At 40.8% G+C, this 15,549-nt stretch overlaps 1 long non-coding RNA gene across 1 annotated transcript; it reads right to left on the bottom strand.

Moving 5' to 3' along the window:
* Nucleotides 1-2,561: 2,561 nt before the first annotated feature.
* Nucleotides 2,562-3,575, bottom strand: LOC132137555 (uncharacterized). The gene is made up of 3 exons (XR_009431883.1): nt 3,400-3,575; nt 2,721-2,778; nt 2,562-2,635 (listed from the first exon to the last, which is right to left on the bottom strand). It is a non-coding gene; the product is annotated as an uncharacterized LOC132137555 (long non-coding RNA).
* Between the last annotated feature and the right edge of the window lie 11,974 nt (nt 3,576-15,549).

The raw sequence follows: 15,549 nt of genomic DNA on the forward strand, positions 1-15,549 counted from the left end.
CTAGGGCGGGTTCATGTTACTCTCGGGACTGGAGCTTATGGAACGGGCTGCAACGCACAAAACCCAGTATGTAGGGCTGGGACAACGCGTCGAGGTCATCGATGACGTCGACGCAAGATATGCGAATCGATTCGTCGACCTGTTTTTATTTCTCTAAAAAACGTTTGCAAAACGTTTACCTTATGTGCGCTGAATATACGAGATGGCCGGATCAACATTCTGTCTAACGTTATATAACCAATCCAGGGGTTTTTCTGCATTGATCTTTTTTTTTTGGCGGCGGTCAAATTTGATCGGTGAGTGATGTAGAATAGAATGATTGTGCTGCGCCTGACAGGGCACGTACGAGAGAGAGCCCCGCTGCGTGCGTGCACTCACGGTCTTCAAACAACACGAGCGCTTCTTGCTCTCTCTCTCCCTCGTGCATATTAATCAAAATCATTAAACACAATAGAAAAAGGGCAAAACACCAAAGTTTCACACGCGCTGGCGCACTCACGGTCTTCAAACTACGAGTGCTGTCTTGCGCTCTCTCTCTCTCTCTCTCTCGTGCATATTAACCAAAATCATTAGACACGATAGAAAAAGGGCGGAATGCCAAACTTTCACGTGGAGCATTCGGAGATTTTTTTTTTTCTACATGACAGGCTGCTGGCTCCCACTGTTAATTTTTTTTTTTTTTTTTTTTGGAAAAGCACTCTCTGTATTAGCTTAAAGCCCTCAAGTTTACATTGGTTACTGTATTCTTTCAATTGCTCTAAACAAGTATTTTGGGTGACCTTTTTATTCTTAGTCAGTCTTTTATTTTGTAATTTTAAGAGCAATAAACATATATTGCAATGTTAAGGAATTCATGTTTTTCACATGTTTAAATTGTTAGTAGTCAATTAATGATGAGATAATCAAAATCTAATCGGCCTGAAAAAATTAATCGTTAGATTAATCGATGCATTGAAAAAAATAATCGCTAGATTAATCATTTGAAAAATAATCGTTTATCCCAGCCCAGAGCCATAGAGAGAGAGAGTTGCGACAACGGAAGTTCGAAATGTTTGTTTGTCACGTGATTCATGTAGACTTCAGATAGTTCCAGGAAGTGCGTTGGCGGCCATTCAAACTGATAGAGTAGAGTGACAAAACTGCGATTTCTGGTAATAAGGAGTCAATAAATGCATTTATTTTATATATTTATACAACACACCGACATATGTATGTAGCATGAATATGTAGTTATAGCGATGTTGTTTTTAAAATATCAAATCAGGTAATTTTTGAGGATTAGTGTTCAATTAACTTACCGTTATTTTAAAAACTTATTTCAGGCTAACGTTAAGTTGTATAAACACGGGTTGCGGTTGCCTTTTTACGTTTCATATTGTTATTTTTTTCACTGATCTCATGTTAACTAATGTCATATTGATGACTTTCAGATAGTACAGACAGGCTGGTGACAGTTGATTTTCAGCTTGCACTGCACTATTCTGTTAGCAGCAGTAATAAGCATTTTAAGTAAATGTAAAATGAAGCTTATTGTTTACAATTCTTACAATTACATATATTAATATAATTATGTACTTATTCATATACACAATATATTCAGGCATACTCGTATACAAACATGTACACTGCCATTCAAAAAGTAATGAAAATTCAGCTTGGCATCACATGAGTATATTACATTTTAAAATAGAAAACAGTTATTTTAAATTGTAATTATATATTACGAGATGACTTTTTTTTTGTATTTTTATTGAAATAAAAGCTTTTATCTATTTACAGCAATTCATGAAGACATTTTTAATAAATTTAATAGCATTCCAAGCATTTTGTATGTGTCCTTTCTTTCATGCTGTCCTTGCATAGTCTCCACCATGGTTTGCTGTGCTGCATGGGGATGCTCCACTCGGTCAGAGGAAGGTGTGCAGATGTATGGCTTCCCTGCTGGCATGGAGAGGAGAAAATAATGGTTGGATCAAGTCAACAGGAGCAATTTAAATATAAATAAAAATTACAACAACAACAAATTGTTAGGTAATTATACTTAAATTTATTTAAACCCAGGGAGCTGAGAAATTGCAGGGAGTCATCAGTATTACCAATAACTGCATTTAATATGTGGGTAGACAAAAAAAAAAAAAGTTGTGTGTGGAAACTAAACTCAAGTCACTCTGCAGGCACATTTTGAGGAAAACCAATTTGTCATGACCAAAAAATTAAAGAGTAGGCTGAGACCAGGTGCTATTCCGACAACCTTTGTGGTCAAAAAGAGGAGTGCCCCTGCCCTGCTCCACGATGCACCCCTAGACCTGTAAACATACAGCAAATCGCTGCTGATTACAGCTATATTATTTCAGGTGATACATATATAATAAGTACAAACTCGTACTAGTTGAAGTAATATTTCTAATTTTGAAGTGATGTGATATTTTCAATATTTAAAATTAGCAATACCATGTATTCTGCCTCTATCAGTTTCAAAGGTTGTGTAAAAAATGAATGAGGACACTTAGAGAAGGGAAAGTGACAGTGAAGAAATAGAGGACATGGCTAGAGAGAGAGATAGGAACAGGTGACACTGCCCAGTCAACCAGCAGCCAGTCAGCATTCCAGTGAACCATCAGCCAGTTACCTGGGTCTATTAAAAAAATTAAAGAGACAAGAAAAAAAAAAAAATCAAACAATGCAGCTCTCAAAAAAAAGGTCCCCTCAGCACTCCTGACCTGCATCCTCACTGATGCTCCATCACAGAACAGTCCAGTGGCACCACTAATCCTCCACCTACCTGCACACACAGAATGTTACAGTATGTTACTTTTATACACTAACAAGTTTAAGTATATAATACAGTAGTATTATAATATAGACAGGTTATATAATATAGACAGGTAATAGTCAATGAATCACAATGACTAAAAACACTACACCCATGTTTTTGCAAACTCAATTCACTCTAAATTTACATCAATAGGGTGCATTTTATTATTAAGGAACTTAATTATTTAATACGTGTAATAAGGAACAAACTTTATAACCTCATTTTATCACTTCCAAATACCGCTGTCACACGCGGTCAAACGTTAATATTGAACTAATAGGCTATGTAACGTTAGCTAACATTTCCCCACCCAGCAAAAAAAAAAATGTTTAGACTCCTTTTTTCTAATTCCAAACACGATGGATGAAACTGAATTAAGAGAACCGATTTAAAAATTAATAGGGTGTTCGTTACTAACTTTATTCAGCTAACGTTACAATCCTAGCCAAATCTGTTAGTTATCTGATAACATCCCTTAAATCTACTCATTTAATGAGTTATAATCTACTAAAAGGTTTTAACTTACAGTATATTGTTATTAAGATGTACTAATATTTTACAATCGTATTATTTAAACATCTTACCTTTTAAAAGTGCGTCGCAAACGGTTTGTTCTGCTGCATCTCTACCCGCCGCGCATCAGTTTGCTGCTACTTCCGGGAACTATTGAGAGGCTCCACGAGCCGCCATTGCTGTAAAAAAAGCGTTCCATTGGAGTCAATGGAGTTGTCGCAACTCTTTCTCTATATGGCTCTGTCCCAGCCCTACCAGTATGCAATACCATTCTGTTTCGTTCCATTCGCTCCAGTCCCGAGCGTAACATGAACTCGCCCTAGCTAATTAAGATCCACCTGTGGTGGCTGCCAACAACTCAGTGTGGAATACCATTCCGTTTCGGCCAGTCCGCTCAGTAATATGTGCTCAGCTTCCCCAATAGACTCTATGCACAGCTTCACTACTTCCTGATCTTGAGTCAGCTCCTTGGTTTCCTGTCTGCTATTATTGGACAGACTGATTAATCCAGGTGTGCCTGACCTATGTAGTCACAGAAACACTAATCCGACACACCTGAATTTATCAGTTTGTCCAATAATAGAAGACAGGAAACCAAGAAGCTGACTGAAGTTCAGGAAGTAGTGAAGCTGTGCATAGAGCCTATTAAGATCCACGAGCAGAACACTTGTGAAATATCTAATTGAAATATTGATTACATGTTACCAGATGTTCATTTATTTTATTCATTTTCTTTGACTGTGAAATTCTATGGTGTGGCAATTCTTGAAAAAAATGATTTGATTTGACTTTTGATTTAAAAAAAATAAAGGTCACGATTTAATTAAATTTAAATTTGACTTAGTTGACTGGACTCGCCCTCCTATTTTTGCTCTACACTAGCTAAAAATATCTCTGAAATTTCAGATCTGCAAGTTCATAAATATAGTGTCACGAGTCCGTATGTTGTGAGCAGATTTTCTGCAAAAGCTCACCCAAGAATAGAGATGCTATCATGGTTCATGATCTTTAAATTATTTAAATCTTGGTGGTTTTATAGGTTATAAAACTAACAATCAATTAGGAAAATAATTTGATTTGATTTTTGCTCATTTTGATACCATTCTTGCCAAAGATATGAAGTGAATTAGGTTAAAATAGTGTCTATTTATATTATACTTAGCGTTAATGATCTAAAATGTATTTTTTTTCATTAAAGGGATGGAGAAAAACAAAGTGCTGGCAAAAAAGAGGCTACGGGTTCCCACTCAGAAAATGAAGGACCTGAGCTCCCCTCCCCCAAATGAGCAATCTGGTAAGTATTAACGTAATAGTTTCTGTTATATACGGGGGTAATAATCATAACATTATTGTCCAAATAATGTCTAAAAATACCAGTCTAAATTGTTGTGGCCAAATAGAAATAGAAATTAAACATTCTCATTCTCTCTCTCTCTCTCTCTCTCTCTCTCTCTCAGGGTGTGTTGCATTTGTCAGACGGGAGGATGGTTATACCGGCAAAATCTTTAAAGGATCTGACATTTTGGCAAGAGATGAGGCTCCTGTGCAGCTGCAAGATCTTAGATCAGGAGACCCTTTTTTAGCAAAGTGGTCAGATGGTAAATGTTATAAGGCCACTGTTGAATATATTTCAGGGGAAGATCAGGCTAAGCTGCCAAAAGGCCACCCAACTCCACAGGAGTCCTTTTTAAATATGTTAAAAGGCGATGAGCCATCAGACATAACGTCAGGGTCTGACAACATTATAATAGATAGGAGCCCACTGTCTGAGCATGGCGAGAAAATCCCATCGCTGAATCCATCACCTGACGGGGGACATGCAACAGGCCGCAACACAGCTGGACCACCACCCTATGGGTAGGTTTGTCATAATTATTACATAATCGCCTAGGCGATTATCCGATCAGATTTGGCAAAGTTCAAAACCAAAAAAAAAACAGCATTAGGATAACTTTATCCAATCTATGATAATAGATTAGGCTATATGCACAGCTCAACTACTTCCTGAACTTAAGGCTGCCCTTTTATTTCCTGCCTTACATTATTGGACAAACTGATTAATCCATGTGTGTATGAGTCACAATGGTCAGACACAAGTGGATTAATCAGTTTGTCCAATAATGTAAGACAGGAAACAAAGGAGCCTTAAATTCAGGAAGTAGTGGAGCTGTGCGAAGAGCCCATTACTGTATTTCAGTAAATAGTATGTGAATGACTCGTGGGCCCTGATGAAAATTATTTGCTATTATTTTTGCTTAATGATCAGAATCGTTTACGTTCATCTTTTTACGAGGTCACATGTCACAACATATTGTGATCTTGTTGATCAGCTATTTCCAGTATTGAAATGTTTTGTTCTTAAATTATAAAATGATTATAAATATGGCAGATTTTGGTCATAGTACATTTATTTTCATTATTGTTACTGGCCATCATATACATAAAAAAAAAAGAGTAGACAGCCCCAGTTGTCAAGGCAGCATCTACCCTTCATTTATGTCTATGCTGGTCAGTTCTTTGTAGTTATTGGTCAAATCTCTTCTGGGCAATTTTTGTTTACAGAAATGTCATCTCTGGTTCCATGTAATTTTATTATAGCTCTGCCAAAGGGGGGACCATTGGTCCATCACCCTACAGAGGCCATACACCCAGCCCATCAATGTACAGCCTCAACACCTCTGGTCCATCACCTGGTGGAGGCCATGCAGCCAGCCCATCAGCGTACAGCCTCAACACCATTGGTCCATCACCCTACAGAGGTCATACACCCAGCCCATCACCGTACAGCCTCAACACCTCTGGTCCATCACCTGGTGGAGGCCATACACCCAGCCCATCACCGTACAGCCTCAACACCTCTGGTCCATCACCTGGTGGAGGCCATACACCCAGCCCATCACCGTACAGCCTCAACACCTCTGGTCCATCACCTGGTGGAGGCCATACACCCAGCCCATCACCGTACAGCCTCAACACCTCTGGTCCATCACCTGGTGGAGGCCATACACCCAGCCCATCACCGTACAGCCTCAACACCTCTGGTCCATCACCTGGTGGAGGCCATACACCCAGTCCATCACTGTATGACCTCAACACCTCTGGTCCATCACCCTACAGAGGCCATACACCCAGTCCATCACTGTATGACCTCAACATCTCTGGTCCATCACCTGGTGGAGGCCATACACCCAGCCCATCACCGTACAGCCTCAACACCTCTGGTCCATCACCTGGTGGAGGCCATACACCCAGCCCATCACCGTACAGCCTCAACACCTCTGGTCCATCACCTGGTGGAGGCCATACACCCAGCCCATCACCGTACAGCCTCAACACCTCTGGTCCATCACCTGGTGGAGGCCATACACCCAGCCCATCACCGTACAGCCTCAACACATCTGGTCCATCACCCGGTGGAGGCCATACACCCAGCCCATCACCGTACAGCCTCAACACCTCTGGTCCATCACCTGGTGGAGGCCATACACCCAGCCCATCACCGTACAGCCTCAACACCTCTGGTCCATCACCTGGTGGAGGCCATGCAGCCAGCCCGCAAGAAAATGCATGGACACCATGTCAGGATTGTAAGGGGGAGTTTGAAAGAATTCTACAGGAAAAGAGAAGGATCGATGAAGTCATTTCGAGAATAGGCAAGTAATTTCTAATTGCTAATTCATTCGTGATGTAATTTTTCTGTACCTATATTAGTGATTGGGCCTTGAACACATAACACTGTTTGAACTATCGTAGAAAAAAGGCAGAAAAGTGGGTTGTGGCGTTAAAAAGTATAAATGGTATGGGAAGGTTTATAAACTAAGCTTATTTATTGCACATAATCCTTGATATTGTTAGCAAATTAGAAATAACACTTAACAATTAAATTATAGCAATAATATATTATAGTATGAACATAATTTAACAGCACAACAATTCATTATATTAATTATTATTGTGATAGTTTAATGAAAGTGCGTAAATGGGCTAAAGGTGATCAAATTAATCTGAACTGGTACAATTAAGTAAAATCCATTTTCACTCCTTTTTCCTCAATATTAATATAAATTAAGTGCAGCAGTATTAGTTTTGAGTTCTTGTTTCATCTTTTTGGGCGGGCCACCCAAGTAAAGGCTTTGTAGGGGACACACTTGTTAATGGTGGGCTACTTAAGTCTTGGGACATATTAAAACATGCCTATGTGTTTGGCCTTACATAGGCATTCTTCAGGCCATGTAGAAAGACATGACACCACACGAACAAGCTACTGTATATGCATCTATTGGTCCCATAAGTGCAATAACCATCAGCTGTGGAAAAGGGGAATACTCAGGTATACATCATTGGAAGATAGATGTTTAGAATTAACACAGGACATCAGCTGTAATCAATATAATCAAGGCTTGACAAAAAATGACAAGGAAAAAAATGAAATGTTTTCTTGTGACAAAAATTAAGATTTTTTTTTTATTATGGTTTGTTTGTCAAGCCTTGGTTTTATTAATGATCTCTCAAATGTTCATTCTATATACCTCCCACAGACATATTCCAAAGTGTCTCTCTTTTAATATTTTTTTTTCTTGTGGTGTTGTAGCCTATGCAAGGTTATCTAGGCATGTTTTAATTATGTTCAAAAATAAACTTGCCTGCCATTAAAGCTCTTTAACCATTTTAAAGAGTAGCTTGGTATTTTCTCACTCCTGTATTGTTTGTTCTATTTTTTCCTTTCAGATCCAGGCCAGGTCAGAGAGCTTCAGACTCTCTGCGACTTAATTGGAGAGAGATTTTGTGGCAGCCCAGCTTCATCATTAGGCCAGCAGGAGCTGTTTCCTGGGAGCGGCATATTCATCTCATCATTCCGCCTGGCTGCCATGAATCATGCATCAAAACCAAATTGCATGCGTCTGTTTCATGCACTTTTTGATCATTTCTTCACTGTTGAGGAGTGTCAAAATGCAGTGCCCTTTGGTCGCCCTGGCAAAAACCCTTCAGGAAAGGAAGGAAAGCAGGTCCTTGACCGTAAAAAGGTTGACGGAATCCTAAGTAAGTTTTTTCAAAATTAGGCTCTGTGTGTTTTTAGGCCAGGGTAGTGGGAATGATTATATCCATTCGTGACAGTGTAGCAATGATTGATGCAAAGTCTGCGAAACTATTTCTGGCAGACAAATCAAGCTGCGCCCATGCTGATCAGCTGATCAGTTACATGCCCTCCTCATCCAAATAGGACGGGCTATTTAAACCCCCCCCCTAGGGCTGTGCAAAAAATCGAATGCGATTTTCATGCACATCTCATCAGTAAAGACGCTCCTGTAATTAGAAGTATATCTCCAGCATGTGCATTCGGATCAGGATTGCCAGGTTTTTACAACAAATCCTGCCCAGTTGCTTCTCAAAACTAGTCCAAAACTAGCCCAATCGCGCTTCGAGGTGGTTCCCCGATAAAAATTGCTTCCCGGGGTTAAAATATACATTTTTTGGAACGGTTGCCTTGGTAAAATTCGCATTTTAGGGGTTAAATATCACGTTATATTTAGCCCCTAAAATGCAAATTTTACCAAGGCAACTCTTCCAAAAAATGTATATTTTAACCCCGTAAGCAATTTGTATCGGGGAACCTCCTGGAAGCGCGATTTTATTGATTTCTTATTTGATTTCTGTTTATGTTTGACAACTATATTGCAAGTCTTTCAAAACAGTTTACTCCCGCTTTCGTAAAGAACACCTGGGGGGTATTGCACAAAATTAGGATAAGGGATTAAGTTGGGATTTTCCAGTTATCCTGGATGAATTTAGTCTTGACTTGTTTGCACAAAAGCAGAGGCACCTTAGTTACCATGGAGATTTATTCTGTGCAGCTAGCCTGCTCCAGACCAGGCTAACAGCCAGGATTTATTAATCCTGGGGCCTTTTCTGTTCACTCAGCAGTAGTTTTATCTTATTGTTATCAGCCTCTATTAAAATACAATAGGTGCATAATTGATGTTCCGTTAAGCACTATTACTATTTAAAGTTGTGACCAAGCCAAGATGCACATACTAGACTTGGTCAAGCCTCGCTTTTTCAGTTATCCTGGATTGTTAAATTCTACTTTTGTGCAATAGCCCCCTGGATACTGTTTTTCACCGCCTTTTGCTGTTATTTTTGTAGGCAAATGTGAGACATTGGTAGCACACATACATGTCTGCGGCGTCTTCTGAACAAAACAAGGAAGTGAGTTTGTTGACGTATGACAACGCCCTTTGCAGGAGACCGCAATGATTGGTCAAAGTTGCAGAAACGTTGCGGTGATTGGTCCAAATTGAAAATTGCACTGAATTCACAGGGATTTGTTGAATTTGCGTTAATAGTTGCGATCGCAACACCGCGAAATCCTGGAGGGACTGATTAGGTTTTGCAAACCCACCTCCTCCCCAGCATCCACCTTTGAGCTCTGTCTTCATGATCCCCTGCAGGGGGTCTGCTTCATTCCCTATAATGTCTTGCAAAGCAGATCATTCAGGGAACAAATTACTGAGTCAGAGCCTGGTGCCAAACCTGCTGCATCCATGCTCAAGGATGCTGTGCTTCAGCTTGCAATGCTTATAAATTATTTGTTCTAATTTCAGAGTTGTCTAGGCTTGGGTATCGAGAATCGAGTATCGATTGGAACCGGGACTAGCTTTGCGATTTTCCCGGAATCGTTCAAAAGTTTACATTTCGATTCCTAGTCCGCCGACCAGAAGAAGAAGAAACCGCTGAACATCAACAAAGAAGCGTACACCAGAAGTGTTGGCATAATCGAGCGAGTTTAAGTGTGGTTTCACTTAAACAGAACGAAATCTTGGCAAAATGCAACATTTGCATTAAGATTGTTTCGTGCATAGGAGGGTGCACATCGAACATGATAATGCACCTCCGAGTTCATGCAGTAGAAATAAATATGTGCCCCGTCTTCCGTCCTCCGCTGCCTCTTTTTCAGAATCAGAATCAGAATCAGAAAGAGCTTTATTGCCAAGTATGCTTGCGCATACAAGGAATTTGTTTTAGTGACATAAGCTTCCAGTAAACAGAGACAACAACACACAGACAAAAAAAAAAAAAAAAAAAAAAAAAAAAAAAAAAAAATTTACAGGAGATTTACAAATTGGCAAATAAATAAGTGTATAAACAATTGTGCTATAAATGATAATGGAATAGGATTGAGTGAGATGCAGGAATGTTCTAGGATGGAGGGGTAACAAATAAATATAAGGATATTGCACATTTTTGCATAAGTTTAAGTGGGAAACATTTAACTGTTCATGAGGTAGATTGCCTGGGGGAAGAAACTATTCTTGTGCCTTGCTGTTCTTGTATTTGCGGCTCTGAGGCGCCGGCCAGATGGCAAAAGTTCAAAGATGGGGTGACTTGGATGTGAGGGATCCAGAGTGATTTTCTGAGTCCTTTTCCTCACTCTGGATGTGTACAGTTCTTGGAGGGTGGGCAGGGGAGCACCAATAATCCTTTCAGCAGTCCGAACAGTTCTCTGTAGTCTTCTGATATCTGATTTTGTAGCTGAACCAAACCAGACAGTAATTGAAGTACACAGGACTGACTCAATGACGGCTGAGTAGAACTGTTTCAGCAGCTCCTGTGGCAGGTTAAACTTCCTCAGCTGGCGAAGGAAGTACAACCTTTGTTGGGCTTTTTTCACAATGGAGCCAATGTGATTGTCCCACTTCAGGTCCTGAGAGATGGTGGTTCCCAGGAATCTGAATGACTCCACTGCAGTCACAGTGCTGTTCATGATGGTGAGTGGGGAAAGTGCAGGGGGGTTTCTCCTAAAGTCCACAGTCATCTCCACTGTTTTGAGCGTGTTCAGCTCCAGGTTGTTAAGACTGCACCAGACAGCCAGCTGCTCAACCTCCTGTCTGTAAGCAGACTCGTCACCGTCCTGGATGAGGCCGATGACTGTAGTGTCGTCTGCAAACTTCAGGAGCTTGACAGAGGGGTCTTTAGAGGTGCAGTCGTTGGTGTACAGGGAGAAGAGCAGAGGGGAGAGAACACATCCCTGAGGGGCACCAGTGTTGGTGGAGCAGCTGTTTGACATGAATTTCCCCAGTCTCACTAACTGTTGCCTATCTGTCAGAAAGCTGGTGATCCACTGACAGATAGAGCTAGGAACAGAGAGCTGGGTCAGTTTGGTCTGGAGGGTTGTTGGGATGATGGTGTTGAAAGCCGAACTAAAGTCCACAAACAGGATCCTCACATAAGTCCCTGTTTTGTCCAGATGTTGCAGGATGAAGTGCAATGCCATGTTGATTGCATCATCCACGGACCTGTTTGCTCGGTACGCAAACTGCAGGGGGTCTAGTAAGGGTCCAGTGATGTCCTTCAGATAAGCCAGAACCAGTTTTTCAAACGACTTCATGACGACAGACGTTAGAGCCACAGGTCTGTAGTCGTTAAGTCCTGTTATCTTGGGTTTCTTTGGAATGGGGATTATGGTTGAGCGTTTGAAGCAGGAAGGCACTTCACACAACTCCAGAGATCTGTTGAAGATCTGTGAAAAGATGGGGGCCAGCTGGTCAGCACAGGTTTTCAGACAGGCTGGTGTAACGCCATCTGGGCCTGGTGCTTTTCTTCTTTTGTTTTTCTTGAAGACCTGGCGCACATCATCTTCACAGATTTGAATTGCAGGAGGTATGGAGAGGGGGATTGCAGGAGGTGTTAATGGTTGTGCAGGGAGATGGTCAGAGTGGGTGTTGGGGGTTTCAAATCTACTATAAAACTCATTCAGGTCGTTAGCAAGTCGTTGATTAGCCTCAGTGCAAGGGGATGGTGTCTTGTAGTTTGTGATGGCTCTCAGTCCTCTCCAAACTGAAGTAGAGTCGTTGGAAGTAAACTGGTCTTCCAACTTTTTAGCGTAGGTCTTTTTAGCCGCTCTAATCTCTTTGTTCAGTGTGTTCCTGGCCTGATTGTACAAGACCCTGTCCCCATTTCTGTAGGCATCCTCTTTGGCCTGACGAAGGTGTCTGAGTTTTACTGTAAACCATGGCTTATCATTGTTGAATGTTAAATAAGTCCTGGTAGGAATGCATATATCCTCACAGAAACTAATATAGGATGTTACGGTCTCTGTGAGTTCGTCCAGATCGGTGGTAGCAGCTTCAAAAACGCTCCAGTCTGTGATGTCAAAACAAGATTGTAAATCCTGCTCTGTTTCGCTGGTCCATCTCTTCACAGTCTTTACTACAGGTTTAGCAGATTTAAGTTTCTGCTTGTAGGTCGGTATAAGATGAACCAGACAGTGATCAGAACGTCCCAAAGCTGCTCGTGGAACAGAGTGATATGCATCCTTTATTGTGGTGTAACAGTGATCCAGTATATTACTGTCTCTGGTGGGACAGGTAACATGCTGTCTGTATTTTGGCAGTTCATGGGAGAGATTGGCTTTATTAAAGTCCCCAAGAATGATTAAAACAGAGTCCGGGTGTTGTTGTTCTGTGTCTGTGATCTGATCAGCGAGTTTCTGTAAAGCCAGACTTACTTGCGCTTGAGGAGGGATGTAAACACTAACCAGAATGAACGAGTGAAACTCCCGCGGCGAATAGAACGGCTTGCAGTTGATAAACTGCGTTTCTAGATCAGGACAGCACATCTTCTTTAATACAGTTACATCTGTACACCACCGTTCATTGATGTAAAAGCATGTCCCGCCGCCGCGCGATTTCCCCGTTGATTCTGCGTCGCGATCCGCTCTAAACAGCTGAAAGCCCGGCAGATGGAGTGCGCTGTCCGGTATGGCGTCATTCAGCCAGGTTTCCGTGAAACACAGAGCAGCAGAGTGAGAGAAATCCTTATTTGTCCGAGAGAGCAGAAGGAGTTCGTCCGTTTTGTTGGGTAGAGAGCGGAGATTTGCGAGATGGATGCTAGGCAACGGCGTTCGAAATCCGCGCTTCCTGAGTCTGACGAGCGCTCCCGCTCGCTTTCCCCGCCTGCGCGTCTTGAAGCGCTTGATCAGCGCCGCTGCTCCTCCGATAACAATGTTCAGTAAAACGTCTGTATAATAGAAATCCGGAAAAATATCATGTGGTGTGTTCTGCCGAATGTTCAGCAGTTCATCCCTGGTGAAACTGATCGTGTTTGTTAAACAAAAAACAGGAAAAACGAACAAAAACAGTACAAACACTGGAGAGCCAAGCACTGAAGCAGCCATGTGCGGCGCCATCTTGGATCTTTTTCCTATTTATGCGTTCAAGCTTCTTCTACACCACAGCAGGAGATAATAAAGTTATCTGTCCAGAACGCTCACACATCCTGCCTGAGAAGGCAGATATGATAATTTTCTTAAACAAGAACTGTTTCTGATTTTATACTGTACCTGCTGCTAATCTATACTGGGTTTTACAATTTGTTTCTTATCGTAAGACCCTATGATTTCCGCGATGCAGAAAATGCGGACGGAATCGCGGAATCCAGTCATAAAAATGGAATTTACAGTTTAACACGGAATGTCAGATAATTTGCCAAATTTTGAATGAATTAATCAGAAGTTGGTAATTGCACTTACATCAAATAGCGATATGGATTAGTATCTGTAAATATTAAGCCGGAACAGTCTATTTTAACATGAATCCTGCATGTTCTGCATGTCTGTGTTAATGAATGGCACAGAAGCGCGTCGTCATTCATCTCACACACGGAAGCGCGCGTGACGCTCGTGGTGATTTCAGTCTTTCAGTTTTTTTTGACCCTGCCTCTTAAAAGAATCGGAATCGAGAATCGTTAGGAACTGGAATCGAAACAAGGAATTGAAATCAGAATCGGAATCATTCAAATTCAAACGATACCCAACCCTAGAGTTGTCTGACTAAACTGTCAGAATAGAAGTTTAAAACCAGAAATGAAGTTTTATCCAGTATCACTTTATAGCACCTTTAAGGATAACACTGTTGTTTTATTTATATTCATGATTGGCCAAAAAAATCTTACTTGCTGATTTGCAATTCTCTGAACTGAAATGGACGTCTCACGGTGTTATTTCCTTTTAACCTGAAGTGCAGTTGTATATGGTCTATGTGGTAATTTTTTTTTGTCAAATTACTCATGACAGATTTTAATGCTCTTGTCTTACAGCTTATGTCATGAGATGTGCAACTCTACCGGACTGGGAACCAATTGAGGAGGCCAAGCTCAAGAAAGCCTTTGTGAACAAATGTAGGGCCAGAGCAGGCTCCAAGGAGTAGGCCACAGATATAGCCTGTCCTATGTGGACCGCTATCTCTCTCTCTCTACCCCTTCTTTTATATTTCTTATTCATTTTCATGGTAATATGTTAATATAGTTAGTAGTAGTAGGCAACGGGACCGCCAGACCGGTAATGACCATGGCAAATTCACATACGGTAGTCTACTGCCGGCAACGGCACCGATCGGGTCAGAATGAATACCATCAACAACAACAACTCCTATTGGCTGCTACCATTCACCTCCGGTTCAACCTCGGAGTTGGTACATTCCCTTTCCGGTTGTTGATATTTGTAAATTTGTCTTGGTGTTTGTAAAAGTGTGTTCTTGGTAATTTGTTTTCTGAAATTTAAATTGGTTTCAGGACTTGTAAATGTGTTATGGTAATGTAATTTGTTTTATGATATTTAAAAATGTTTTCTAAAATTTAAATAGGTCTCAAGCTCTGTAAAAGTGTTTCAGATTTTGTAATGTTAGTTAGCACCTCCAGGCCACCGTACTTTTCATGTGTGTGTGAGCCAAACATTATTGTTCCATGTGCTAGTCAGTGTTTTATTTTTACAATCTGGAAGTGATGTACTGTACTAGTGATGTCCCCACACTCTAGCACCTACATCTGAGGAGTGAGCTGAGTTGGTACAAGTGTGCCTTACTATAGTTAGCATTCTAACCAAACCCTGTAATCTTTTCATGTTGGTTTGCACTTCCAGGCCACCATACTTTTCATGTGTGAGCCTAACATTGTTGTTCCACGTATCCCACGTTCCACTTGCTGGTCAGTGTTTTTTGTCTTGAAGTGGTGTTACACAAATACAGTTTTCAACTTTTCAATATTGAGTATTGTTTTTACAGTTATTTCTAATTGATAAAGATAATTCATCTTTAAATTGCATTCTCAATTTGTTCTTGTATTTCTCAAATATACCTCAGATATCATTCTCATATATATCTTCAGTAAGACATTAAAGAGAAATAATCAAGAGATGGAAGAGACGTTGGACACACAATAATAAGATC

The sequence above is a fragment of the Carassius carassius genome, unplaced genomic scaffold, assembly GCF_963082965.1.
Source record: "Carassius carassius unplaced genomic scaffold, fCarCar2.1 SCAFFOLD_57, whole genome shotgun sequence".
NCBI lineage: Eukaryota > Metazoa > Chordata > Actinopteri > Cypriniformes > Cyprinidae > Carassius > Carassius carassius.